Consider the following 27,854-nt stretch of genomic DNA (forward strand, 5'->3'; position numbering starts at 1 on the left):
TGTGAATAATTGAAAATTAATGAATTAAGTCTTGAAATATTTTTCTCCCAATTTTTTGTCTCATGTTTTTGATATTTTGTTTTTAATTATGTAACACTCTCATCCCACATCTACCTAAGTAACCGGCCAACCAGGGTAAATATGTGATGAGAAGCCACTAAAATGGGATACAACCCCCTAGCTGACCTTAAGGGAGTGGAATCAATGGAAAACCACAAAACATACCTTCTATACTTGCTACAAGATTCCCAAAAGCCTTCGCAGTCATCCCCATGACCAGTCCCTAGTTCCTACTGAGTTTTCAGACCATTGAACCCCTGGACTCTCCCTTGATATGAACAAGAGTGCATTTGGGAGGCTCCAGTGACTTCCACAACAAGGCATGGGTGCGTTTGCAGACTTTTTTCCTCAATCATGTGCCTACGACTCCAGGATTTGTGCCACTTTTTCAAGCTGAGAGCCCAAGTCACTGTCAGAACTCCATGACACTTTCAAAACTAAAAGATAAAAAAAAAAAAATGATAAAAATGCAATTACTTGAATAAGGACGTGGCTGGACCCCTACTAGCCATGACAGGAATTTCATCAAAGATTGCACAAGAAATCTAAGAATAGGGGTCTCATATTTATCTGAGAATTTCTAAGAAGCATTGTTTCCTTATATCATTAGCCACATTATCATCTATTAGGCCATAGATACATTGTTCATTCATTTACCAATCAAAATATGAGGAGAGACATACATCACTATTGTCATAATATATGCTTATAACCAACATAATAACAACAGAAATATCAAGGATACATCAGCCATAGAATCCACATATAAACCTATACATTTACACATAATATACCAAGGAAAGAACCTCTTATTAATGAAAGCAAAAGCCAACCCGATATGGGACTACAATGTTCCACCAAACTATAGTTTGGTTGAGCCGATTATCTCTCCAGCCAATCACCCCCATGCCATATTCGAAGGATGAAAGTGGGACTCAAACCAAAAGAACCAACCAAGGCATCCTGAGGCTAAACCAACTCACCCTCATCTATAGAAACCGGGCTTTACCACAATCAACACCGAATCACTAGGCCAAAACAACAAAAATGTAATAATAGGCTTTACCATGATCTCCACTAGATCACTAGGATAAAACAAGCATGGATGCCACTGGATTTCTCCACCTACACCATGAGGAATTTTCTTGTCTCCTTGTCTCTAGGATTTACCACAATCCAAACCAGTCTCTAGGATTTACCACAATCCACACTAGATCACTAGGCCCTAACTGATACTCCACTCTCTAGGATTTACTGTATATACCATCCTGAGATTACTAGGCCTGATGGAGAGTACCCACCTCTAGGTTTTACCAAATATCCCACCATTCACTAGTCGAGGATTCCTAGTCCCACCGAGGCAACACAAAATCTGGTTTTACTGCAACCCATAGTCCAGTTGAGGGGTTACTAGGCCATGTGTTATTTTATTTAGAGATCCACCTCACTCAGCTTTGAATCCATCTGGCAATCTAGCTCAACTAAAACATGAGAACCCCATCCACCATGGCTATTTGAAAATGGAAAGGCTAACTTGAAAAACATTGTCACACCTAGAAAATCCCATTCTAGTGACAGAAAGAGAACCAAGAACACACATGCAACACATACAGGTCAAATATAGCAAGGAATCCACACATGCAAATTGATACCTGAAAAGAATCTTGATGTAGTTGCTTCATCCTACTCTTCCTTGCTTTCTCCTTCCTTCCTCTTTACTTCTTTTCCTTTCTTGATCCAATGCTAAAGTGCTCCAAGAAAACTCAAGTGTCCAAGAGTGAGAGAGAGAGAATAATGAGAGAGCTCCAAAACGGAAGTGACAAAAGCTTACACTAACCAAGCCCTCAGAAAAAGCTTGCCAACTGATCCTCATAAGCCTTTTTATCAATGAGGCCTCTATTTTCTTCAATTTCCATTATTTTCCTTCACTTTCCTCCTCAAATGCAACCTGTGACCTTTCGCCTTCCTTTTCTCCTAATTTCCATTATTTTCATAATAAATGTGCCAAAATGCCATTTTCCTTTCCAAATCTTTTGTGATTTCCTTTGCCAATTTCCTTTAGCCATAATAAACCGAACTGAACACCCACTAGGATGTTTTACCCAACATTCAACTTGGAATATGTGTCCCATGACCTTGGTATTATTTTTTCCCTTATTAACCTTTTACATGGAATTTTGACGAGGTCTATTATAGAACCGTCCCCCTTCATGGAACACCATCCTCAGTGTTCAATGAAACCTATAAACAACAAGACTACTACAACTGAACATACTGCCCATGGAGCTTTATAACTTAGCTCACTGCAGTATTTACAATGACCACTACTGAAACATGACAAACATACAATTTACTGGAGCTTTATAACATAGGTCATTATAGTATTTACAATAACCACATAATAACATATACACATATGCATATTTTCTAAACCAGCAAATAAAAGGATATGATTCCTACATCTGCAACAAGAGAATCCATAGGTGTACACCTCCACCCTCAAAAGTAATGCGGGATTCGCTTCCTTCCTAGGAAGTCGAGAATCCACTACCAAAGTCAAAGTTGCATCCAATGTCCAGCGTTACCATCCTGTGCTACTTGTCCTCTCAACAAACAATTATCGACTTATTGTTCTAGGGCACACTCCCAATGTGCATGTGATTCCATCTAGCAATGCTAATGACCAAAATAAATCCATCTCTGACCTTCCCTTCTCTGCTACACAGTCCCTTGGGAAATCTACTCACCCCTTTCTTGTAGTCACTCACCTTCCAAGTTCCCTAACGCCCCCTATCCCAGGCGATCCATCCCTTGGCAAGGCTTCCTCACATCAAAAGGTCAAAAAAATAAGGCATAGACCTGCTTCAAAACCATCATAATGGTCATAGCATGCTCATGGAAATCAATGCAAACTATTGGGTAGTAGTGTTCCACAATGGCCCTTCTCCTGAAGTTCTTTACCGACATATTGTTACCTGTTCCAATTTCTTTCACTGTTGCTACTAATTCTTACAGTTAGTTTCAACCACCCAACCTGGGCATTTCCCATGCTTTCCTATACCAAGAACATAAATTCCATTAGATTTAAAATAAATTGAAATAAATTCACATCATACCTCATTGGTAGCTCATCAATAAGGTACACTTGCAACCTGTTTACTTCCTGTCACAAGTCAAACTAGCATCTTTGATCAAATCATTATGTATAAACATATCATATCAGATTAGCTCAAAACACAACCATCATAAATCAAAATCATGAATCACATGCAATCATCATAAACTAGAATCATATATTGCATATAACCATCATAAATCAGAATCATAGGTCATATGTATAATAAAACTAAAATAAAATAGTAATACTTATCCTTCATCTGTCCTTACTTATGCCTTTGTTCTTTCTGTACACACACCAGATCGGTTGCCACACCCAAAACAAACCCAGTGCCCTCTCCTCAACCATGTGCACATACATATAGTGTGCATCACACACATACAACCACACATGACATACAACACAATGCAATACATGCACCTACACCTGACATACAACACGTACACCTACACCTAGTGTATAACACAACACAATACATATGCCTACATCTGGTGTACACCACAACACAATACATACACCTACACCCGATGCACAACACAATACATATACATACACATAGTACAACATAACAAATACACCTATCACGATACCACGACTACACAATGCACATACACAGTACCGCATGCCCGCAACACAATATGTACGACATGAACACAATACCACATGTACATTAGTACCATATGTACAACATATACACAATACCGCTTTTACACAACACCACCTTCACAAAGTGTGCACAACATCACATGTTGTTGCGTAACGGAGGCCCCACGTAACGGTTTTGGGGCTCAAAGCCCACAATTTTTGGTAAAAGCATGGTAAAGGCTTCGCAAGGTGCACGGAGTGCGAATTGTAATGAGTCAAGTCAAAGGGGTGTCCACCCAAAAATAATGTAAGAAAATAAAAAGTGAGTCGGCCTGCCCATGGTCCGCGGACCATGGGAATGTATAAATAGAGTGAGGCTCTAAGGGTAGAAGGTAGTTTTTTGGGAAGATCTAAGGTATTATGGGTTTGAAAAAGCAATAGTTGCTATGAGTCTGTAAGTGTGAGGCAGGAGGATTAGTAGTTAGATAGAGGCTCCGCAGCTGTGTGTGCAGAGGCCTGGTAGAGTCCGCAGTTATGTGCGCAGACCCCTGCAGCTGTGTGCGCAGGGAAAAAAGTGGATTGTACTTAAACGAAGATATTAATAAAGATAAGTTGGTTCTGAGACATTGTGTTGATTTTGAATTATTGTGGATCTGTTATATTCTGGGTTATACGTCTGTTATATGATTTTAAGCCTGTCTTTATGAATGATGATAATGCGCACTGGGTATTGTTGTTAAATGTTTGCTTAAAGACCTTGCGAATTAATTCTGATCTATAATAAATCCATATAAATAATAAGATTCAGGAAGTGACTGGCTTGGATCTACGCAAAGGACAGATATCCGTGCAAAGTAGCGCAGGAGCGCAAAACGATTCATGACCCTTGAGACCACATCAAGACATCCCAACGGTACAGAAACTTGGTTCAAGTACCCTCCCCTACTACCTCGGGTGAGACTTCAGTCCGCGCTCCACAAACTGTTGCCGAAAGGGCCAGTAGTGCGAGATTTGTTGGGTTAATAACTTTTTCAAACCTGGGTCAGGCCCCAATAAGCCAACAAATGGTTCCGTTGCTGGGACCGGGATCTACCTAAGGGATGTATGATGTCGGAATTTTGAAACCCTACGAAGAGAGAGATTGAAGATTGGTTGGATCAGAAGCAGTACGAGTTCGTAGTTGGCCTTACCACACCCACGCGCAAACTAAAAGTTTAACATGGTGAGCACGATCAAGTTGCATGTATTCAAAGGAGTAGGAAGCAAAGACCCAAAACAGTTTTGGTTCATAGTAAGGGTAGTGTGGGAAGCGCACAGAGTTATGGATGATAATATTAAAAAGGCTACCTTGGTAAGTGCACCACAGGACCGCGCGCTAACTTGTTATCTCAAGCTTTCAAGTGATCATCCAAATGTCGGGATAGCAGAGATCTGGGATGCATTGAACAAAGAGTTCAGCCGGTCGAAATCAGAGACGCAGTCAATCATCAGGTTCAAGGAGATCATGATGCTTCCAAGAGAAACCCCTTGGGATCTGGATCAGAGACTGAAGAGTACAATCTAAGAGGCTAACATGACACTAACAGATGGGTAGCACCACACGTGGTTTGTGGCATCTCTGGCGCCACATCTGCAGACGACGCTATCACAGTAGAAGATCTCGATCCAGGCTGAAGCATTAGAGATAGTGATGAGGTTGCATGAGACTCCAATACAGGATCCTGGGTTGGGAGTTTAGCAGATCCACGCGCAACTACAAAACCTATGCTTAGAAATGCAGAGTTTGAAATAGGAGAAGGCACCCTAGTCAGAAGCGCGAGAAGAAGTGTGGTGCATAAAATGTAGAATCCAGGGCCACGATAAGGATCACTGTTCATTATTAGCGAACTATTTGGTAGCGGGGGGACCAATGCCGTTGCGACCAGAGGCATAGGCGAGGCCAAGCACGGCGCCCTCGCTCTAGTGTGCAATCTGCCAGGTGGGAGAAAAGCACAACACAGAAAATTGTCACCTACTACAAAAGTTTACCCAAACCCCCCAGTAGTTATTTTGCAATTTTTGCAGATTGGTGGGCCACGATGAACGAGACTGCTAGAGTTATGAATTGTTGATGGATCAAACACCTACATATAGGATGCAGACTAAGGCACGAGGTCATGATCCAACCGTGGCGATAGCATGCGGTGGGTTCCAAGGGTGAGGATGAGGACGAGGAGGAATGGGGCCAGGAAGGGGTTGTGGACAGCTAATCTGTTACAACTACGGAGGACCAGGGCACTACGCACGTGATTGTACCAACCCGATCAGAATATCGTGCCCCTACTGTGAGCAGTTTGATCATGAAATGATAGATTGCCCCACACTGATAGCACAGATACATGAGAAAAGGGCAGCACAACCTATGGCGACGTAGAACGTCCAAATGATGAGGTCCGAACCGCGCGAGGAAGACCCCACCATGAACATGATGCTTAGAAGTGGTGCGACTACAGGGGAATTGAACATGATGATTGGGAATGGTACAGTCATTGTGGCTCATCCCGAGTCACTCATCGGTGCGGCGATACGCGCTACGACGACTTCGCGGTCCACCATCCATGTGAGTGACGTCCTACGTTTTACTGGTCCCTCTTTGTCTCCTACAACTCTTCTTCAAGCTCCTACTCCATTGCCTCTACTAATTCATGCAACCGATGATGCTCATTCTGCTCTGCTCGGTTAACACAGAACACCCCCTCATAGGATTTTAGCTCAAGTTGGGGTGCCGCATACGGGAACTCTTCATGCCAACGCAATAAATCTCCAATTTCTGGTCTACTATACACATTGTTTGCTGCAGCTTGTGTTGCAATTTTGCAAGAAAAATGTTGCTGTCTGCGAGATCCCAATCTTCAAGCTGTATTAGAGACCAATTGTTAACTACAATTCCATCATTTGTCTCCAGATTCATTGTCTTTACCATATCTTTTATGGGTTATCGGCTAGCCCATGGGCTAGCGAGTGGCATCCGGACCAGTTCTGCTTCGTGTCTAAGAATTTTCGATGCATCCCCTACCATCGGTGCTAAACTCTGCACGGCACCCGCAGCCATCGACACCACCCTATCCAGAAAGTCCTACATCTTCATTGGCCATATTACAACCCCAGGGCTTACTCCTTTAGCATCAATGATGAACAGTTCCATACCGATGGAAAGGCACAATAGCTTACTTCTATCGAAACCACTGATCATTCGGCAGATTCCCCCCTATGATTTATAAGTGGTTTGAAATTCAAATTCTGTCGTTCCCTCCGTTTCTGGCGCTGCAACGTTAAGCTTGTGATAGATCATTCCGGATCTGTCTCGTACCTTGTCGCTTAATTTCCCATCGCCCACTCCCTTTTTCCATAACTCAGACATCTTGTCATGAACAATGACAACAATGGTCACTTCTCTACTTGTCCACACAGCAGCGCAGCCCCTTCTGTGCAACCGCAACCTTTGTGACATATCAATTCTATGCACACCCTTGTTGTTGTGTAACTCCCCCATAGACTGCTTTATCGTCCTACACTCTCTTTCAACTACCTGGAGCGGTGAGACGGTCCTTCAGTCGGTTAGTCAAGTAGTCGACCCACCTGTGTAGAGCTTCAGGTGTCTACCATTTACTCTTCCTGGGAAAGGTTCTCCATTAAGCTTGCCAAGCTGGACCGCACCTCCATCTGTGATGTTTTTGACTACATAGGGTCCCAACCAATGCGTTCGGATCTTTCCAGGGAATTTCTCAAACTTGCTGTCATATATTAATACTAGATCATTTTCTTTGAACATGCACAGCTTGATATGGTGATCATGCCAAGCTTTTTCTCGCTGCTTTTGTACCTGCTGATGGAATCCAGCCAAAAATCATTCCTCCTCAAGTTCTTCCAGTTGCGCGATCCTTTCTTCCAAAGCCCCGTGGTCTGTCATGCCTGTGGTTGCTGCTATTCGCAAACTAGGTACAATTTATTCCATTGGCATGATGGCTTCCTGGCCATAGACTAACCAGAAAGGTGTCTGGCCCATCAATTTCTTGCACGTTGTTCATTATGCCCATAGCACAACAAGTATGCGCAAATCCCAATCGTTTTGTTGCACATTACATGCCTTGGTCAACACAGTCTCCAAAATCTTGTTAAAAGCTTCGACGGTCCCATTTTCTTGCGGATGGTATGGCATACTCTGTTGATGATATATCTAGAATTCCTTAGTGAGTGTGCTGATAGTCTCATTTAGGAAGTGCGTTCTGTGGTCACTCATTAGAATTTTTGGACATCCAAACCGTGTAAACACATTTTTGAACAAAAAATTCGTAGCTGTAGCATCTGTGTAGTCCTTAATCGGCTGTGCTTCTGCCCATCGGGTCAAGTATTCTGTTGCGGTGATGATATAATGCAGACCGTCTTTCCTTGAGGTGTGATAGGCCCCACACAATTGATTTCCCATTTTTTGAATGGTTGCAGTGTCGTCTGTGGCTTGAGCAACATTTCATCCCTTCATGATGATTTCCCAATCCATTGACATACGTCACAGGCCCGACAGTACGCTTTTGAGTCTTGATGTAGAGTTGGCCACCATAATCCAGCACGAAGAATCTTCTATGCTATGGCACATCCCACATAATGTCCTCCTACAATCCCCCATGTTCTTCGGCAAGGATCTGTCCTCGCTCAAATTCAGGTACATATTTGCGTAATATTTCGTCGTTGCCCATCTTGTAGAGGTGTCCTACTATAATAGTAAAGTATACTGTGCGTATCACCAGTTCTTTCTTCTGCTAAACGGAATATCCCTGCGGCATGGTTCCTGTGTTTAAGAAGTGGATTATATCCTCAAAATGGCCATTTGCGATGCTCACTGCATAAAGTTGTGCATCAGGTAGTCCTTCTTCTAAGTTTGTGGGCTCTTCACCGTTCTCAATTCGAGACAGGTGATTTGGGCCTATGTTTAGGCGTCCCGGCTTTACGATGACTTCAAAATCATATTCTTAAAACAATAACAACCATCTACAAATGCGCCCCCCCAACACAGGCTTATTCACTAAGTATTTTAACACAGAATGATCAGTATACATCTTAAAGTGTCCCCCGAGTAGATAGTGGCGGTATTTCTGAAGCGTGTATACCATCGCCAACCCCTCGCACTCAGTAGTGGAGTAATTATTTTCAGCTTTGGATGGAGGCGCTTGATGAGGCCATGACGAAGCAACAGACTGTGTTGGGGGTGTTAGGTTCCTATACCAATAGGTTTCATTTTTCATGATTGACCTGCGAAGTGCCAAATATGTTCATCTTTTTATGCTGCAAAGGTTCCATATTTTGTAAAAGAATTAGAGAGAGTTAAAAAATGTAAAGAGGGTATGCCCTAAAAGAAAAATCAAAGGGAAAAAAATATCAATTGGTCAGAAAAAATGACAAAAATGAACCCCAAAGAAAGACCAGGAAAGTGGCTAGCCAAAATGCCACTGCTAGCTTGGTGGATGGCCCAACAGTTCAGTCTGGACCATGCCATGGTTTAAATTGCTTGTTCTAGACTAAAGAATGAATATCTGTCCAAATAGTTCAAGCTTGGCAGATCAGTAGCTAGGTAGAGAAATTAAGGAGCCCAACTGCTTAACCTGGGCCCTTGGAGGAGATAAGGGTAGATTTATATAGGAGGGCAGTCAAAAGAAAAGAGGATAATCAGGGTCTGCAAGTCTAAGTGCACCCATTCAAAAGGAAGAAAAAATGTTAGGTGTATTAGGCTGGGTAGGTAGTTTGAGGTTGCAGAAAGCAAGGTTTTGATCACCTGATGTATTGTCAATTACAGCTTGTCTCATCAATGAAAGAAATGCCAAAGCAGTTGTTTGATGGTAGAATTATGGAAGCATGTCTAACTCCCTTTCACCCCCCCCCCCCCCTCAAAGTTTCTTACTAACACCCCTGAAGGACCTTGGGATCTGCCCAACCAGTCCTGTTATCACTTCATTTTTGTAAAAATACTAAGTCAAGCTTTGACTTTCTTCAATGAAAAGAAGCCACATTTCTTGTGTAAAAATAATTCTATACTCCTTTCATCTTCCTATCTCTAAGTTTTCATACTATGGACTTAGCATTCATCCATTCAGTTTCAATCCATAAACTCATATTAACCCCTAATTCTATTGTATAGCTCCCTGAAACTACTTTCCCGTCCCTATTTCTACAAAAGTCATATTAAAAACCCAAAAATAGTAAGTATTCCCACCCCTTGGCACTACAGCCATATAATATAAGTCTTGGGAAATAATAGTCCATTCGGGACTACTATTAGCCCTTCTGAGTCCAAACCTGGGGTTAATTTAAACATCCTGTCAAATTGAACCCCCCCTCTCTCACACATAGACCTTATAGCAATATCCTCCGCGCATACATGTTATTTGGGATTAATTTGATATTCGGTCAAATTAATAATCACCGGCACATAAACCATATAAAACCCATATAACGCACAAACCCAAAGTTTTTGAACCCCCGTCGCATAAATAAATCAATATAATATAGCGGGCCCCCGCACATTATCGTACCCGCAGCTCACAGTTCCATCCACCGTGGGATTGGGCCCTCCCCATCCGACGGCTCTCACCGATTTCGGAGCCACCCCGACGTCTGACAGTTAGCTTCCAATAGCCTAGTGATTTCTCCACCGTACAAAAGACGTGTGTTTCCACGCGATTGTATCGGAGCCCCTCTGACAAATACCGTCCCCGTAGAGAAGGCGGTCCGATAAAACCACAAATCGCCTTCTATCTCTCTGCCCTCGATGTCAGCGCCACGTCGCCTCTTATATCACTTTTGCGTTGACCCATTGTCGCCCCGTGTCATTGCCACCTCATCTCCGAGTGTCCCCACCCTGCCATTGTGTCCTGTGCCACGTCGTCAACCCAGTCAACTGACACGTCACCGTGCTGTACCCGGGACCCGCCGATGACGTCATAACAAAAAAGCGCCAAAATGCCGCAAAAGCCCAAATTTGTGTTAAAAATCGTGAAAAACGTCGTTTTCGTTTGTTTTTTATGCAAAGGAATGGCGCAAGCTTTTGCATGCCACTTACGACCAGTGCGCATTCGACGTGCCCAACGGTCACCAAGGCCTATTCGACTTGCAATCTGACCTCTTCGGCCTCCGCCTGCAGCTATCCACCATAGCATTTCTCAAAGTAAACAGGTATTTACCCGTAAAACACCAGTAACCCTGTTTTACATAGTTTTTCTGCAAAAATCGCCAATAATCCTAAAAATTCACTTGAAAAACGTCGGAACTCACGAGCTTCTCCTCTCTACCTCACTGTGTAACCCAATTTATGGCCAAAACCCGGCATCTCTGCCCCTCTGATAAAATTGTCATTTCTATCTCGAATTCCAGCTCCAATTTGCCAGCGGAACCACTAAGGACAGTTTGCTAAAACCCTCTATTTTTCTCCCTTTCCAGTGTACTAATTGCAGAGCCTTGCACAGTCTTCATTTCATTAAGTTTTACTCCTCAAAAACATCTCTACACAGAGCTTAAACTGTGAGTTCTTTGCCCAGAAAACCATTATCAGAACTCTGTTTTCTGCTGAAATACAGGCCTAATCCAACTGTGATCACAGTCAAAACATGGAGGCCCCAGTTGCCCTTAACATTGCTCCACTAAATGCACCCCATAGACAGCTAGAATGGCTTCCACTGGCAGATAGAGATTATCAAATTGATGATATGGAAGGAGTGAAGCCTCATCTTCAAGCCTTTTGTGAGATAAGGAATAAGTTCAGAAACAAAATTTATCCATTAAGAATATGGGAGTCCAACATGCCCATGTACTACTTGCCCTCAGTAAATATTTTTCCTGACCTCATCCATCAGTGTTGTTCCAATTATGATCCTTCTCAGAGGGCAGTGATGAGCCCTGCTAATAAAGTCCTCTTCTACATTACTCCTCAGTCTATCAATGAGATGTTGCAATTCAGACCAACGCAGCCATTGGTTCCCCTTTCCATGAAAATCTATTAGATCAAGCATCAAAATTTCCTCCTACAGAGATTGACCGAATTGCTAAGTTGTTTATGCCCCCAGACTGTTACTCCAGATTTTCAATCCCTTATCTCCATGTTGCATTTACTGAGGAGGGAAAAATGCTTACAGATATGATCTCCTACATCCTGGGATTCAAAACAAGTGAGATTGTGGACAGCACTATCTTTGCCTTGATGTCTATCTTCACTCCAGGACAGCCCCCTGTTGTCCAGTATGATTATGCCACCTTCATTGCTGATAATATTCATGAGCAATTCATAAGCCTAGAAAGGGAAAGGGTATTCAAATACACCTCATACATCTATCATTTACTGCTATATTATCAGTCTGAAAGTTTCCCAGTTGTCCACAAAAAATTTGATGCTAAGGGGCAGAGGAGGTCAGTGATATTTTGGTCATCAGTATTCCATAATATTAGTTACTCCCCATACAAATATTGTGAGTTCATTGACCTTTTTATCTATCCAGCTATCTGCTTATTATCAGGAGATCCTCCTCCCAGACTCACTGATGAGATGTAGAAGATTCTACAGCTTTCCAAAAGCTACAGCATTGGTGACTGGTATTTCTACCAAAACCACACAATAATCAGGGTCTATGGTTGTGAATTAGCCCCCTACCGACTGCCCAAATTTGTCCCCATGAGACTATTTGCCTTAGAATACTTTCGGCAATTTGGTAATGCAGATGTGATTCATTTCTTTGGCAAAAGCAAAAAGGCACAGCTAAAAATCAAACATCAATTGGGTCCCTTTATTTTCAATAAGAGGGAAGAAGCATGGAAGGATGCTGACCAGATTCTAAGGGAAAAACTCAAGCTAAAAACAAGCTTTTATTGGGCACCATATGACCCCAATCACTTTATAAGCCTTAGAAGAATCAAATACAGGCTTGTAGCATATGAACACTACACTATCCCTCAAATTGAGCAATTTGCTAATCAACAAGAGTGGGTAAAGTGCACTCTAGTTGAAGAATTCACTCAAGAAGAAATAACAGAAAAAGCAATCAAGAATCTAGAAAAATCTATTGACTTGGAATCTTGTGGACAGGTGTTTTCTACAGCTCCTTGGCACCTTGGAGAAGGAAACTCATCTGCCACAGCTCCCCAGCAACCTGCCCAAGTAAGCGCCCCACCAGCAGCAACAGATAAAGGTAAAGAGGTGCAGCATTCAGAAGAACAAGTACACCATTCAGAACAACAAGAAACAATGGCAGATCAGCCGGTTTCTACAGATGAACAGAGTCAAGGGCAAGACCCCTTAACTCAAGCAAAAGTGATTGAAATTCCTGTACTGCAGACACCTCTTAATGAGGAAAGGGAAAAGAAGAGAGATAGGCAGGAAGAGACCCCTCCAGGGACATCTACAGAGCAGCAAGGAGAGAAGAGACAAAGGTTAAATCCTTTTTCAGAGGAAGAAATGCCAGAGGGGCCCATAGAACAACAAATTCCCCCAAGCATGGAGACATCGGCCAGCTCCTTCCAGCAGGAGCAAGAGAGACAGCAGGGGGTGGAAGTAACATCCACAAGGCAACAGGGCAGACAACCCTCTGATATTAAAAAAGCATTCACTGATATCAAGGCTAGGAATGAACCAGTGAGACTACAGCTGTACAACTAGCTAATAAGGATGGCCCCTACCAATCAACAAAGGCTAATGGCAGCCTATGACATCCAGGAAGGAAGAATGACCCTCGGTCACTTCAGACCTACAACTCAGCAACCCCAATCAGCTGCTGATTACATTAGAACTAATCTGGAAGTGTTTGCCAAGGATATCCATCCGATGGACCAGATTGAATTGCACAATGTTATAGACATTTTTGTGCCTTACAGCATAGAGCATGAAATGTCAATAATCTGAGGGATCCAAAGTCCCTAAACATTGTTGTTCCTACCCCTAGAGGAACAAGGTCAGCAAACCACAGCACTTCAGATCAGTTCTCCACTGAAAAACACTCAAAAACAGGTCAATTTTGGATCAAAGCAGCTGCTCCACTGAGCATCTGCGTTGAATGTCAACTGCTCCATGGTGTACCTGTGCTGAATGTCAACTTCATCAAAGGCTACCTGTGCTGAGCGAGTTTGGACATGTGGAGGAATCTTTCCTCAATGTGCCAGTGCTCAGGAAGCTTCCAAATTGACACTTGGATCAGAAGATTCGCCTAATGATGAGTAAAGAGGTTCTAAAACTCCGAGTGGAAGGTAGAATCTCCGAATGGACTCAAGAACTAAAGAACAACTGGGGTTGAAGACGACAACAGTCACACATCAAGCTGACTTATCTTCACTCCAAAACTCTATATAAGGATCTCATCCCATGGGATCTGGAGGCCGGAATTTTGTGCAAAGAATTGTTGTTGGTTTACAGTTGAGAGCATTGGGTGATTGCTTGAGGGAGGTGAAGAGGAGATTTCTTTCCGTCGGGAAGGTGATGCTGGATTGGACCTCTTATGGTTGTATCACCGCCTGAACCTTACTTTCTTCCATTAATAAAGCATTTGAGGTTCTTCTATTCGCATGTGTTTCAATGATGTATTGTCTTACTTGCGTATTTGATTTATGCTAATCCTTGAATCAATTATGAATGCATGCTTCTTGTAGTTTCCTTTTCTCGTCTTGTTTGCAGGATCTTGTGTAGTTGGGCCCGTGAGAAGACAAAGAGCTGGGAGCAAGCGGCAAAGAGAGAAGATTGGATCGACCATTTGCGCAAGACATCGGTAAGTGGATCTCTTCCTTTCCTCTTTTGCATGTCATAAAGAAGTAATCTTAGATAGCTTTGCTTTGACTGTTGCTAAGGAACTATCACCCTTAGAGTGGGATAGGGTCATTCCGTGTTGGATACTTTTCCCCACAACACACAAGCAGACTGGGGAGATGGTATATTCTACTCTAGCAGATAAGACATTGTTAGCCCACAGATTGCAAAACTCTTTGCACAACACTGCTGCCCAACTTGAGTTGGAGAAAGCTTCGTCACAGGCCAAGGACAATAGAATCAAGTCCTTGGAGGAGATTATCATAGAGCTGGGACATGATCCCTCTGATCCCAAGGGTGTACAAGCTTTGATAAAAAAGAAGGATGAAGACATAGCTGCCCTAAGAAGACAAATCAGGCTGTCACCCACATTGCATCCTCAAGCTAAAGAGGTGGCACAACAAAAAGAGGAGAAGGATGTGGTAGCTTTGCTTACAACCTTACATAAAAGGTTGATAGAGATAGAGAGTGCCTTGGAAGCATCATTACAGGGAAGACAGGGAGAGTTGGCCTCTCAGCCAATTCAAACAGCTCAGATTCTTACAGCTGCTCCTCCCACGGCCACCACAACAGTCCCTCCCACTATTACAACATCAGAAGCAGGTGCTTCAAGCTCAGCACCAATTTCAGCCACTACTTCAGCACCTACAGAGCAAGGCACCAGCTTGAAAATGGACAATATGATGAAGGAAATAGAAGCTCTGGAATTGCAAATGGCAGAATTGAAAGAAACCAAGGAAAAGCTGGCTACAATTGAGGGAAAATATGACAAATCAAAGTAGGATGTAGCTGAGAAGACAAGAGAAGTCAAAGCCTTGGAAAAAAGAATAAAGGAGCTGGAGAAAGAGCTTACCTTCGATAAAACTCTAGCAGATATCAAGAAAATTTTGTGGGCCAAAATTGGCCAATCCATTACAGACCAATGGCAATCCATTGAAACCATTCATGAGAAAATGGATTTGATAAACTTGGCTCAGTTTGAAAACCAAAAGGCTAGAGCGTCTTTAGGAAATATGCCCAAGCAAGCAAATAGAATGATCCAATTTTTGAATACTCACACCAAAGGGCAGCTGGCAGCATTAGGAATTAGGAACAGGACTGAAACTATCGTGCTAATAAAAATGGTGTTAACCCTTAGGAATTTTGTGCAGAAATTGGACAGAAAATGCCAAGAGATGCAAACAGAGGTGGATGAGTTCAAGACAAAGATCATGGCATTACATAGCAGAGGGCTACCAAGTTTATTAACCAGTGCTGGAAGACTGTTGTCACATGAGTTTTATGCCAACAGAGTGAACAATTTTGCTGCCAACCAAATCACAGCTTCCTCAAGCGCATCAGAAGAGACAGGGCCTCCATCAGGACAGAGTGTCTTTGATAAATTAGAAAATCTATTCTACATTGCACATGAGATAAACCACCTGTTCGAATTCCAGCCCACTTTCCATAGATACACAGAAGCTGATGAAACACTGATAAAGATACAAAAGCATCAGCTACCTACAGAGGATTGGTGGAGAGGGATGATAGAGACATTGCTCAGGTGATTTTGTTTATTAATTCTTTTTTGATCAAGCTACAGTTCAGCATATACAGATGGCACGATACACCTGTCAAAGGTAAATCAGCATAAAGCAGAATTGAAATGATAACTACAGCTCATCAAAATGCTAAGAAGCCGAGCACACAGGATGAAGACCCAGACAGCAACAGGCAACGTACCAGCATCAGGGCAACACACGCAGAATAAATGCGCAGCAGGCAGCCGACTCATTCAGCCCAAAAAGTCAAAGTTTTCTGACAAAATAGACAGCTAGCAAGCCAATATTAATTGTAGTGTTTAATTCTTCATTTACTCCCTCGCAAGAGTTGGCGATGTAATTTATTTCTTGAAGACTCATCACCTAGATATTTCGTATCTTGTTTTTGTATATATATCTCCCCATAGAACGTATTTGGGGTTGGTTGCTTAATAATCCTCATTCTAGACTTGCGATGTATACTTTGAGAGCTCTATAATCAAAGACTGCTGGAATGCTTTGGATGAAGAACTGTCTATTGTGTTATTTAATGGCTAAAGAGTGACTGTGGAATTCCTGTGCTACTACATGGCTCAATAAGTGTTGTCTTACATCTATTTACAGTTTATATATGTTTACACCACCATTGTCTTACCATATAAATAGCAAGAAAGAAGAATAGCTTAGGCTTTGCTTGACTGCACTCTATGCTCAATTCTTGTTATTTCTATATGTTTTCTTTAGAAATGGTTATGAATATGCATACTTAAATGATCATGTTTACCCTATTTCTTTCACATATGACTTTTATTTAGGAATTCTTGACTGCTCCTAGACAAACTTTCATTCACCTTCCATCTCTGTTAGCTAATGAAAGATTCTTAGTTGCCTTTCATCTCTGACCTTCATTCCATCTTTATTCCAGCTTGATATTGTTCTATGTGTAGCTATCCTGCTTTGTATTCCTCTTGTGACCAAGAAAACGCAACAGCAAGCCCTAATCCATGACTCCATGCCCAATGGTTTGAACTTCTCACTCTATGCATCCCAACTCTGCTTATAAACATCATCCTTCCCACCAAAATCAAAACAAAACCCATGTACAACATAACTAGCCTAAAATCAACCCAAAACAAAGCTAAATTTTAAAGAGAGAGCCCTCTCTGACTGCAGGTAGGCTAGGACCTGTAGCCCAAAGATTGGTTTGTGGTTACCTCGGTCGTATCCCTTAAGGAGCCAAGGGACAACCTGAGTGATAACATCATTGGCGACTCCACTGGGGACAGAACGAATTTTTCAATTGTTGTCTATTCCTTAAAACTACAGATGAAGCCTGAATGTCAGCCAGGAAGCCTTTGAAATTGTTCTTTCTTTGCATTTACAGGATTAAATAAAAGCTGCTTCAGTCAATCTTCATTCTAGTTTTAAGCTTTACACAGTTGTTCCAAAATATTTGATCAGTTCCTTCCTGAAATCAGAAATTTCCTAGAACATAACAAAAACAAATTCGGAAGCTGGCTCTAAAAAAGAAAACTCGTTATACCAGGTCAAATCCTGACCCAGACCCGCCAACTGTTTTTGATAATCCCAACTTAATCCAAAAGATCCTTAGGAAACAAGAGGAGTTTGTTGATTCAAGCCCTGAAACAGTTCAGCAAAGTTATATTCCAACCCCTGCAAAACCTTCAGTTCATCCTCACATAGCTCCTTCTTCCCATTCTTCCTCATCCACCTCTCAAAACACATTCTCCACACCTCCATCCACTGCACAAATTTCCATTGTTGTCCCTGCTGTCCCAGCTGTTCCATTCCTTCTTGTTGTCCCATTTATCCCTGTCAATATGGCAAATAGATATGCCCCTTTGCAGCTACCTGCAAATCCAGGGGCTATGCCTCAGGATTATCAAAGTAAGATCACTTATTTTGATGGTACGGGTACATATACTGCCCTACAGCATACCAAGAAAATGCAAGACTATTTTGAGAACTATGAAATTGACGATGATGATGTTAGAATGAAAATTTTTGTCCAAAGTCTAACAGGTGAAGTAAGAACTTGGTTTAGAGCACTTGCTGCAAATTCCATAGCCAACCCGGATGCTCTTTACCAATCATTTCTCAACAGATGGGAAAAGAAAAAAGATCCACTACACATCCTATCTGAGTATGACACCATAAAAAGAGGCCCACAAGAAACTGTCCTAGATTACTGTGCAAGATTCAACAATGTTTACAATGCCATCCCTCAAAACCTTAGACCTCCACCTGACTTAGCCTTAATCAAATTCCCTGATGGATTTGATTCTGACATGGCATATCAACTGAGGGAAAGAGCCCCGCCAACCTTAGCAGACATGCAAAACATAGCTGTTAGTGTAGAGGCAAACCTTATTGCTAAAAGAAATCGGGCAAGAGCTGAGAGAAGAACTACTTTTAAAGAAGAACCTTCAGCATTTGAACAAAAATTGGATGCAATCATCAAAGGTATGGACAGACTTGGGGATAGGGTGGAAACCATCGAGAGAAAATAATCATGTGAAGGTCAGCCAAGTGCTGCTAGAAACCCAAACTTTAGAAAGAATCAAAATCCAAATGCTAGAAGGGCTGGTCCTGATCAGAACATCAGACCTCCTTTTCAAGAAAATTATGCCGAAGCCTCAACATCTAGTGAACCAACAGAGGACCCTCATATCAACTTGATGGGTTTAGACAGTGAACAACAAGTCTTTCTAACACAAGAAGATCAAAAGGCCCATGATTTCAACCAATTTCAAACCAAATCAGGAGAGTCATTTGACTTTAGAGAAGGTTATGATGCAGCAGTTTATGAGGTACATAAACAGTATAAACTAAGGAGTAGAACCATAGATGTGCATGAACCTATCAAACCAAAGGATGCTAAACAGCCAAAGAAAGCAAAAGACAAAGCTGTTCTCCCAGAATCCTCTGATAAAACAGACCCACACCCAAGAGAAGTCAATGTGGAGGATATATCAGATGAACAACCCTCTAAAAAATAACCATCTTCATCCCTCCCCTCAAAAGCAAGTTCAAACAGCATTCCTGAAAATAAATTCAAAACAGATTCAACTCAAAATCATACCCATGATGAAGAAAAGGTCACTGAAAATTCAGCTGAAAACGAAAAATCTGTTGCCCATAATACAAAGTATTATAGAGAAACCCTTCAACTTGGAAACAGAAATAGGTAAGCTGAAGATAGTTGTTCCTCTTTCTGAATTGGCCAAACATGAAGTGTATAGACAGCAAATCAATAGGTCACTCCAAATATCAGACAATAGGGATGTTGTGAATGTTCTAGATGATCAACCTGAATTACTGTTTGGTCCTGAGGTTAACGGAAAGACAGCAAATGGAGGAGTTCCACCCTTTTATGTCAGCTTAAACATTCATGACAAGGTGTTACACAATGCAATGTTTGATTCCGGGGCCTCACATAACCTAATGCCCAAATCTGTGATGGAAAAACTAGACCTAGATATCACAAGACCATACAAAGATTTGTTCTCATTTGATTCAAGCCAAGTTAGGTGTCTAGGCCTAATTAAAGATTTGTGTGTTTCCCTGGTCCAATACCCAACCAAAACAATTTTGATGGATGTGGTGGTAGCTGATATTCCACCCAAATATGGCATGCTTTTATCCAGATCATGGGGGGCCAAACTCCAAGGATCCTTGCAACTAGACATGCCCTATGCTACTATTTCAGTCTTCGGGCAGCCAAAGAGATTGTACCGTGAAACACTGATGAAATATGTGGGGAGTAGTCAAGAAAAGCCCCAAAAATTCTCCATGTATTCAATACACTCCGACATGGATTCATTCATTTTGTATAATGCTGACATGTGTACCAAAACTGATGCCAAACTCCTGATAACAACACAACCAGAGAGTATGAATGAACAATCTACTAATCCAAATCAAAAAAAAATTGATATGATTGATACAACAAAGGAGAATGATACACCAAATGACTTACAAGAACCCAATCTGCCCATGGTGCGACTTTCTAAAACTCTCAATGCAAACCTTCATCATGAAACCTTATGGTATTTAGAGTTTGATGGATCTGTAAACAAATTAGGAGCAGGGGCAGGGGTTTGGATTCACAACATGCAAAATGACCAAGCTGAAGGTCATGCGTATAGGTTAAACTTCATATGCACAAACAATATGGCTGAGTATGAAGCCCTCTTGTTAGGTCTCAAACTCATCAAAAACCTAGGTGCAACCAAAGTCTCAATTTTAGGGGATTCAGAACTGATCATACAGCAGATCAAGGGGAATTTTGTCACAAATGATCTTAGGTTAAGGGCTTATAGAGGGGCAGCCATTCAAATACTTAACACCTTCTTAGAATCTTAGTTAACTAAAATTTCTAGAAAGCTCAATCTACATGCGCATAGCTTGGCAACCTTTGCCAGCACTTGCAAGCTACCTTTAGAACCCAACCACCGTTTCACTGCAGAAATCAAACATAGACCTGCTGTCCCTGATAATGTTAAAAATTGGTAGATCTTTGAAAATGATACACAAATAAATAACTTCCTCACTTTGAAAGAGGAATTCTCCAACATGAACATTGATACAAGCACTGTGGACGACCAGCAACAAAAGCACAAAATTGAACAAAACATATCAGCTGAAACAACAAATTTGATGCTGCATCCAACTACTTTTGATCACAACAATGTACAACAGCTGAAGCAAACAGATTTTGATGAAATAGCTGAAGCAGAAGCTGAAGTAATTAATTTAAAAGACAATTTTCTGCCCACAGGCTTGACCCCTTTGGAGGATTTATTCGATTCAAATGATATTTCTAGGAAGCCAAAAAAGCAACCACTAAATGCTGAAATTGAGGACTGCAACATTGGAACCACAGAAAATCCAAAAATGGTAAAACTATCCAAGGCATTACCCACTGATCAGAAGTTGAAATACATTGAATTGTTCAAAGGGTTCCAAGATATCTTTGCATGGAGTTATGAGGACCTCAAGTCCTATAATACTTCAGTCATCCAACACACTATACCTTTGAAAGAGAATCAAAAACCTTTTAAACAAAAGCTTAGGAGAGTGAATCTCGTTCTCCTTCCCCTGATTGAAAAAGAAGTTAAACGTATGTATGAGGCAGGAATCATTGCTCCAATCAGGTTCTCAAATGGATCTCAAATCTAGTGCCTACTAGGAAGAAAACGGGAGAAATTACACTGTGTGTTGACCTAAGAAATTTGAACAAAGTCTCTCTCAAAGACCATTACTCCTTACCAAAAATGGATCATATCCTACAAAGGGTAGTGGGAGCCTCTAGGATTTCATTGTTAGATGGGTTCTCGGGATTCAATCAGATTTTAGTACACCCGGATGACCAAGACAAAACTGCCTTTACAACTCCTTGGGGAACCTTTAAATATGTGAAAATGCCTTTTGGACTCAAAAATGCAGGGGCTACTTTTCAGAGAGCAATGAACATAGCCTTTGCCAAAGAAATCCATGATTTCTTAGTAGTCTACCTTGATGATCTCACTGCCTTTTCAAAATCAGACCAATAACACTTAGAAAATTTAAGGCAAGTGTTTCTAATTTGCAGAAAATATGGCATATCCTTGAATCCAAAGAAATCACTGTTTGGCCTAGAGGAAGGCAAGCTCCTAGGTCATATAATCTCAAAAGATGGCATTAGGATCGACCCGGACATAATTCAAGCTATCCTTCAAGTGCCTCATCCGAGAAACATCAAAGAACTACAAGCTTTTCTAGGGAAGATTAAATTTTTCAGAAGATTCATTCCTAATCTGGCTGAGCTCATAAGACTATTAAAAAATATTCTGAAGAAAGATTCTAAAGTCAAGTGGACCATGGAAGCCAAACAAGCCTTTGAGGACATCAAAAGAGCTTTGACAAACACACCAGTCCTCACAAGTCCTAGGTTTGATAGAGATTTCATCATTTTTTCCTTTGCATCTGAGCACACAATTGCTGTTGTCCTATTACAAAAAGATGACCAAGGGTGTGAGAAACCCATTGCCTTCGTCAGCAAAGCTCTTAGAGATACTCCCTTAAAATACCAGATTATGGAAAAGCAAGCTTATGCCCTCGTAAAGGCCATCAAAGATTTCAGGATTTACATTCTATACTCTCATGTGATTGCCTATGTCCCAAATGCTGTGGTTAAAGACATTTTAACCCAAGAAGGAATTGAAGGCAAAAGGGGAAAATGGATTGCCAATATCTTAGAATATGACATTGAAATCAAGCCGACAAAACTGATAAAAGGATGAGGGCTAGCCAAACTGATGACTGAAACCAATTTCCAAGCCCTTGACATCAATGAACTGGACAACGAAGAGGAGATGGCGACTCCACAGATCAATCAAGCCTTTTTACAATCCCCGTGGTATGCTGACATATGTTTTGTATTGTTAAACCTGCAAGCTCCTCCAGGGTTGTCCAGAACCAAAAAGAGATTCTTGAAAATGAAAGCATCAAAGTTTTGTATTATAGACAGTTCTTTGTTTTGGAAAAATCATGAAGGAATTTTACTTAATTGCCTAACATTAGATGAAACTGACAATGTCCTTAAGGAATTTCATGCAGGTGACTGTGGAGGACACTTATACTGGAAATCAACAACTAATAAAATCTTAAGGGCTGGATTTTATTGGCCCTCCTTGTTTACTGATGTGAAAAAATTTGTAATGTCTTGTCACAAGTGCCAAATTTTTGAAGGCAAGAGAAAGTTGTTACCTTTACCACTTAAACCTATTTCAACTGAAAGACCTTTTCAGCAATGGGGTCTAGACTTCATTGGTGAAATTCACCCTTCATCCTCCGGCCAACATAGGTGGATTTTGACTGCCACAGACTACTTTACCAAATGGATAGAAGCCATCCCTTGTAGGCAGGCCAATGACTCAATCATTATGCAATTTTTAGAAACCAACATCTTGTCAAGGTTTGGCTGTCCAGAAAAGATCATTACAGACAATGCTGTTGCTTTCAAATCCAAAAGAATGATCAACTTTTGCCATAAGTACCATATTACCTTAGGCCATTCCACAGCCTATTACCCTCAAGGCAATGGCCTAGCTGAGTCCTCCAACAAAAGCCTTATCAACATCATCAAAAAGGTCTTGGAGGAGAACAAAAAGAATTGGCATAAGAAGCTGGTAAATGCACTGTGGGCAAACAGATTGACCACTAAAAGATCCATTGGTACAAGTCCATATGAACTAGTTTATGGAATGGAAGCAAGATTCCCTTCATCTTTGGGAATCCCTGTAATCAAGCTACTACAAGAAATACAAGCAGAGCCCAATGATATTCAAAGAAGGATCAACCAGACTATACATTTGCAGCAAACAAGAGAAGAAGTATATCAGAGAACCCAGATTCTACAAGATAAACTCAAGAAGATCTTTGACAAAAGAACCAAGGTTGAAGATTTATTCATATGAAAAAAAGTGTTGAGATGGGATTCTAGGAGAGAGGACAAAGGGAAACATGGCAAATTTGACTTTCTTTGGAAAGGACCTTATGTCATTCATGTTGTACAAGGTAATAACACATATTTTCTGAAGAGTTTGGATGGCTCAAATACTGAAGAAGACCCAGTCAATGGGTGAATGCTCAAGCACTATTTTGATTCCATGTAATCAGCATAACACCACTGTGTATTGTACATAAATATCTGTAATTCCAGCATTTTTATTTACAGCGGTTAGATAAGGAAGCAAGTGAAGCAAATTTTGAGAAAAATCAGGGTACTGCACCATTTTTGATATATGTTTTGAGTCTATCATTGGAAATCAAGAGAAAGCACTTGGGAACTATGAAGATGATGATAAATACTCAGAGAAATCAACAAATACAGAGTTATAATTTCACAGCAGATCAGCTCATAAGGACTATATACAGGATACAGAGGTTCAGATCCTTGATATTCAAGAGAAGGAACTTTCAGGCTACAGCAATAGTTAAAAAAAAAAAAAACAAGGCAATCTGACCTGCTGTTCCTGGCCTTTCACAAGGAAAGGCCATCCCCAAGTGGAGCCACTATTAGGTTCCTATACCAATAGGTTTCATTTTTCATGATTGATCTGGGAAGTGCCAAATATGTTCATCTTTTCACGCTGCAAAGGCTCCATATTTTGTAAAAGAATTAAAGAGAGTTAAAAAATGTAAAGAGGGTATGCCCTAAAAGAAAAATCAAAGGGCAAGAAAGATCAATTGGTCAGAAAAAAATGACAAAAATGAACCCCAAAGAAAGACCAGGAAAGTGGCTAGCCAAAATGCCACTGCTAGCTTGGTGGATGGCCCAACAGTTCAATCTGGACCATGCCATGGTTTAAATTGCTTGTTCTAGACTAGAGAATGAATATCTGTCCAAACAGTTCAAGCTTGGCAGATCAGTAGCTAGGTAGAGAAATTAAGGAGCCCAACTGCTTAACCTGGGCCCTTGGAAGAGATAAGGGTAGATTTAGATAGGAGGGCAGTCAAAAGAAAAGAGGATAATCAGGGTCTACAAGTCTAAGTGCACCCATTCAAAAGGAAGAAAAAATGTTAGGTGTATTAGGCTGGGTAGGTAGTTTGAGGTTGCAGAAAGCAAGGTTTTGATCACCTGATGTATTGTCAATTATAGCTTGTCTCATCAATGAAAGAAATGCCAAAGCAGTTGTTTGATGGCAGAATTATGGAAGCATGTCTAACTCCCTTTCACCCCCCCCCCCAAAAAGTTTCTTACTAACACCCCTGAAGGACCTTGGGATCTGCCCAACCAGTCCTGTTATCACTTCATTTTTGTAAAAATACTAAGTCAAGCTTTGACTTTCTTCAATGAAAAGAAGCCACATTTCTTGTGTAAAAATCATTCTATACTCCTTTCATCTTCCTATCTCTAAGTTTTCATACTATGGACTTAGCATTCATCCATTCAGTTTCAATCCATAAACTCATATTAACCCCTAATTCTATTATATAGCTCCCTGAAACTACTTCCCCGTCCCTATTTCTACAAAAGTCATATTAAAAACCCAAAAATAGTAAGTATTCCCACCCCTTGGCACTATAGCCATATAATATAAGTCTTGGGAAATAATAGTCCATTTGGGACTACTATTAGCCCTTCTGAGTCCAAACCTGGGGTTAATTTAAACATTCGGTCAAATTAAACCCCCCCCCCCTCTCTCACACATAAACCTTATAGCAATATCCTCCGCGCATACATGTTATTTGGGATTAATTTGATATTCGGTCAAATTAATAACCACCGGCGCATAAACCATATAAAACCCATATAACCCAAAAACCAAAAGTTTTTGAACCCCCGCTACATAAATAAATCAATATAATATAGCAGGCCCCCGTACATTATCATACCCACAGCTCACAGTTCCGTCCACCGTCGGATCGGGCCCTCCCCATCCGACGACTCTCACCGATTTCGGAGCCGCCCCGACGTCCGACAGTTAGCTTCTGATAGCCTAGCGGTTTCTCTGCCATACAAAAGGCGCGTGTCTCCACGCGATTGTATCGAAGCCCCTCTAACAAATACCGCCCCCGTACAGAAGGCGGTCCGATAAAACCACAAACCGCCTTCTGTCTCTCCACCCCCGACGTCAGCGCCACGTCGCCTCTTACGTCACTTTTGCGTCGACCCATTGTCGCCCCGTGTCATTGCCACCTCATCCCCGGGTGTCCCCACCCTGCCATTGTGTCTTGTGCCACGTCGTCAGCCCAGTCAACTGCCACATCACCGTGCCGTACCCAGGACCCGCCAATGACATCATGCTGACGTCATAACTAAAAAGCGCCAAAATGCCGCAAAAGCCCAAATTTGTGTTAAAAATCGTGAAAAACGTTGTTTTCGTTTGTTTTTTATGCAAACGAACGGCGCAAGCTTTTGCATGCCACTTACGACCAGTGCACATTTGACGTGCCCAACTATCACCAAGGCCTATTCGACTTGCAATCCGACCTCTTCAGCCTCCGCCTGCAGCTATCCACCACAACATTTCTCAAAGTAAACAGGTATTTACACGAAAAACACCAGTAGCCCTGTTTTACATAGTTTTTCTGCAAAAATCGCCAATAATCCTAAAAATTCACTTGAAAAATGTCAGAACTCACAAGCTTCTCCTCTCTGCCTCACTGTGTAACCCAATTTATGGCCAAAACCCGGCATCTCTGCCCCTCTGATAAAATTGCCATTTCTATCTCGAATTCCAACTCCAATTTGCCCGCGGAACCACTAAGGACAGTTTGCTAAAACCCTCTATTTTTCTCCATTTCCAGTGTACTAATTGCAGAGCCTTGCACAGTCTTCATTTCATTAAGTTTTACTCCTCAAAAAAATCTCTGCACAGAGCTTAAACTGTGAGTTCTTTTCCCAGAAAACCATTATCAAAACTTTGTTTTCTGCTGAAATACAGGCCTAATCCAACTGTGATCACAGTCAAAACATGGAGGCCCCAGTTGCCCTTAACATTGCTCCACTAAATGCACCCCATAGACAACTAGAATGGCTTCCACTGGCAGATAGAGATTATTAAATTGATGATATGGAAGGAGTGAAGCCTCATCTTCAAGCCTTTTGTGAGATAAGGAATAAGTTCAGAAACAAAACTGATCCATTAAGAATATGGGAGTCCAACATGCCCATGTACTACTTGCCCTCAGTAAATGTTTTTCCTGACCTCATCCATCAGTGTTGTTCCAATTATGATCCTTTTTAGAGGGCAGTGATGAGCCTTGCTGATAAAGTCCTCTTCTACATTACTCCTCAGTCTATCAATGAGATGTTGTAATTCAAACCAACGCAACCATTGGTTCCCCTTTCCATGAAAAATCTGTTAGATCAAGCATCAAAATTGCCCCCTACAGAGATTGACCGAATTGCTAAGCTGTTTATGCCCCCAGACTGTTACTCCAGATTTTCAATCCCTTATCTCCATGTTGCATTTACCGAGGAGGGAAAAATGCTTATAGATATGATCTCCTACATCCTGGGATTCAGAACAAGTGAGATTGTGGGCAGCACTATCTTTGCCTTGATGTCTATCTTCACTCCAGGACAACCCCCTACTATCCAGTATGATTATGCCACCTTCATTGCTGATAAGATTCATGAGAAATTCATGAGCCTAGAAAGGGAAAGGGTATTCAAATACACCTCATACATCTATCATTTGCTGCTGTATTATCAGTCTGAAAGTTTCCCAGTTGTCCTCAAAAAATTGGATGCTAGGGGGGAGAGGAGGTCAGTCATATTTTGGTCATCAGTATTCCATCATATTAGTTACTCCCCATACACATATTGTGAGTTCATTGACCTTTTTATCTATCCAACTACCTGCTTATTATCAGGAGATCCTCCTCCCAGACTCACTGATGAGATGCAGAAGATTCTACAGCTTTCCAAAAGCTACAACATTGGTGACTGGTATTTCTACCAAAACCACACAATAATCAGGGTCTATGGCTGTGAATTAGCCCCCTACCGACTGCCCAAATATGTCCCCATGAGACTATTTGCCTTAGAATACTTTCGGCAATTTGGTAATGCAGATATGATTCATTTCTTTGGCAAAAGCAAAAAGGCACAGCTAAAAATCAGACATCAATTGGGTCCCTTTATTTTCAATAAGAGGGAAGAAGCATGGAAGGATGCTGACCAGATTCTAAGGGAAAAACTCAAGCTAAAAACAAGCTTTTATTGGGCACCATATGACCCCAATCA

The sequence above is a fragment of the Pinus tabuliformis genome, chromosome Q (assembly GCF_031772625.1).
Source record: "Pinus tabuliformis cultivar Carrire ecotype Pingquan chromosome Q, CPIR1, whole genome shotgun sequence".
Classification (NCBI taxonomy): domain Eukaryota; kingdom Viridiplantae; phylum Streptophyta; class Pinopsida; order Pinales; family Pinaceae; genus Pinus; species Pinus tabuliformis.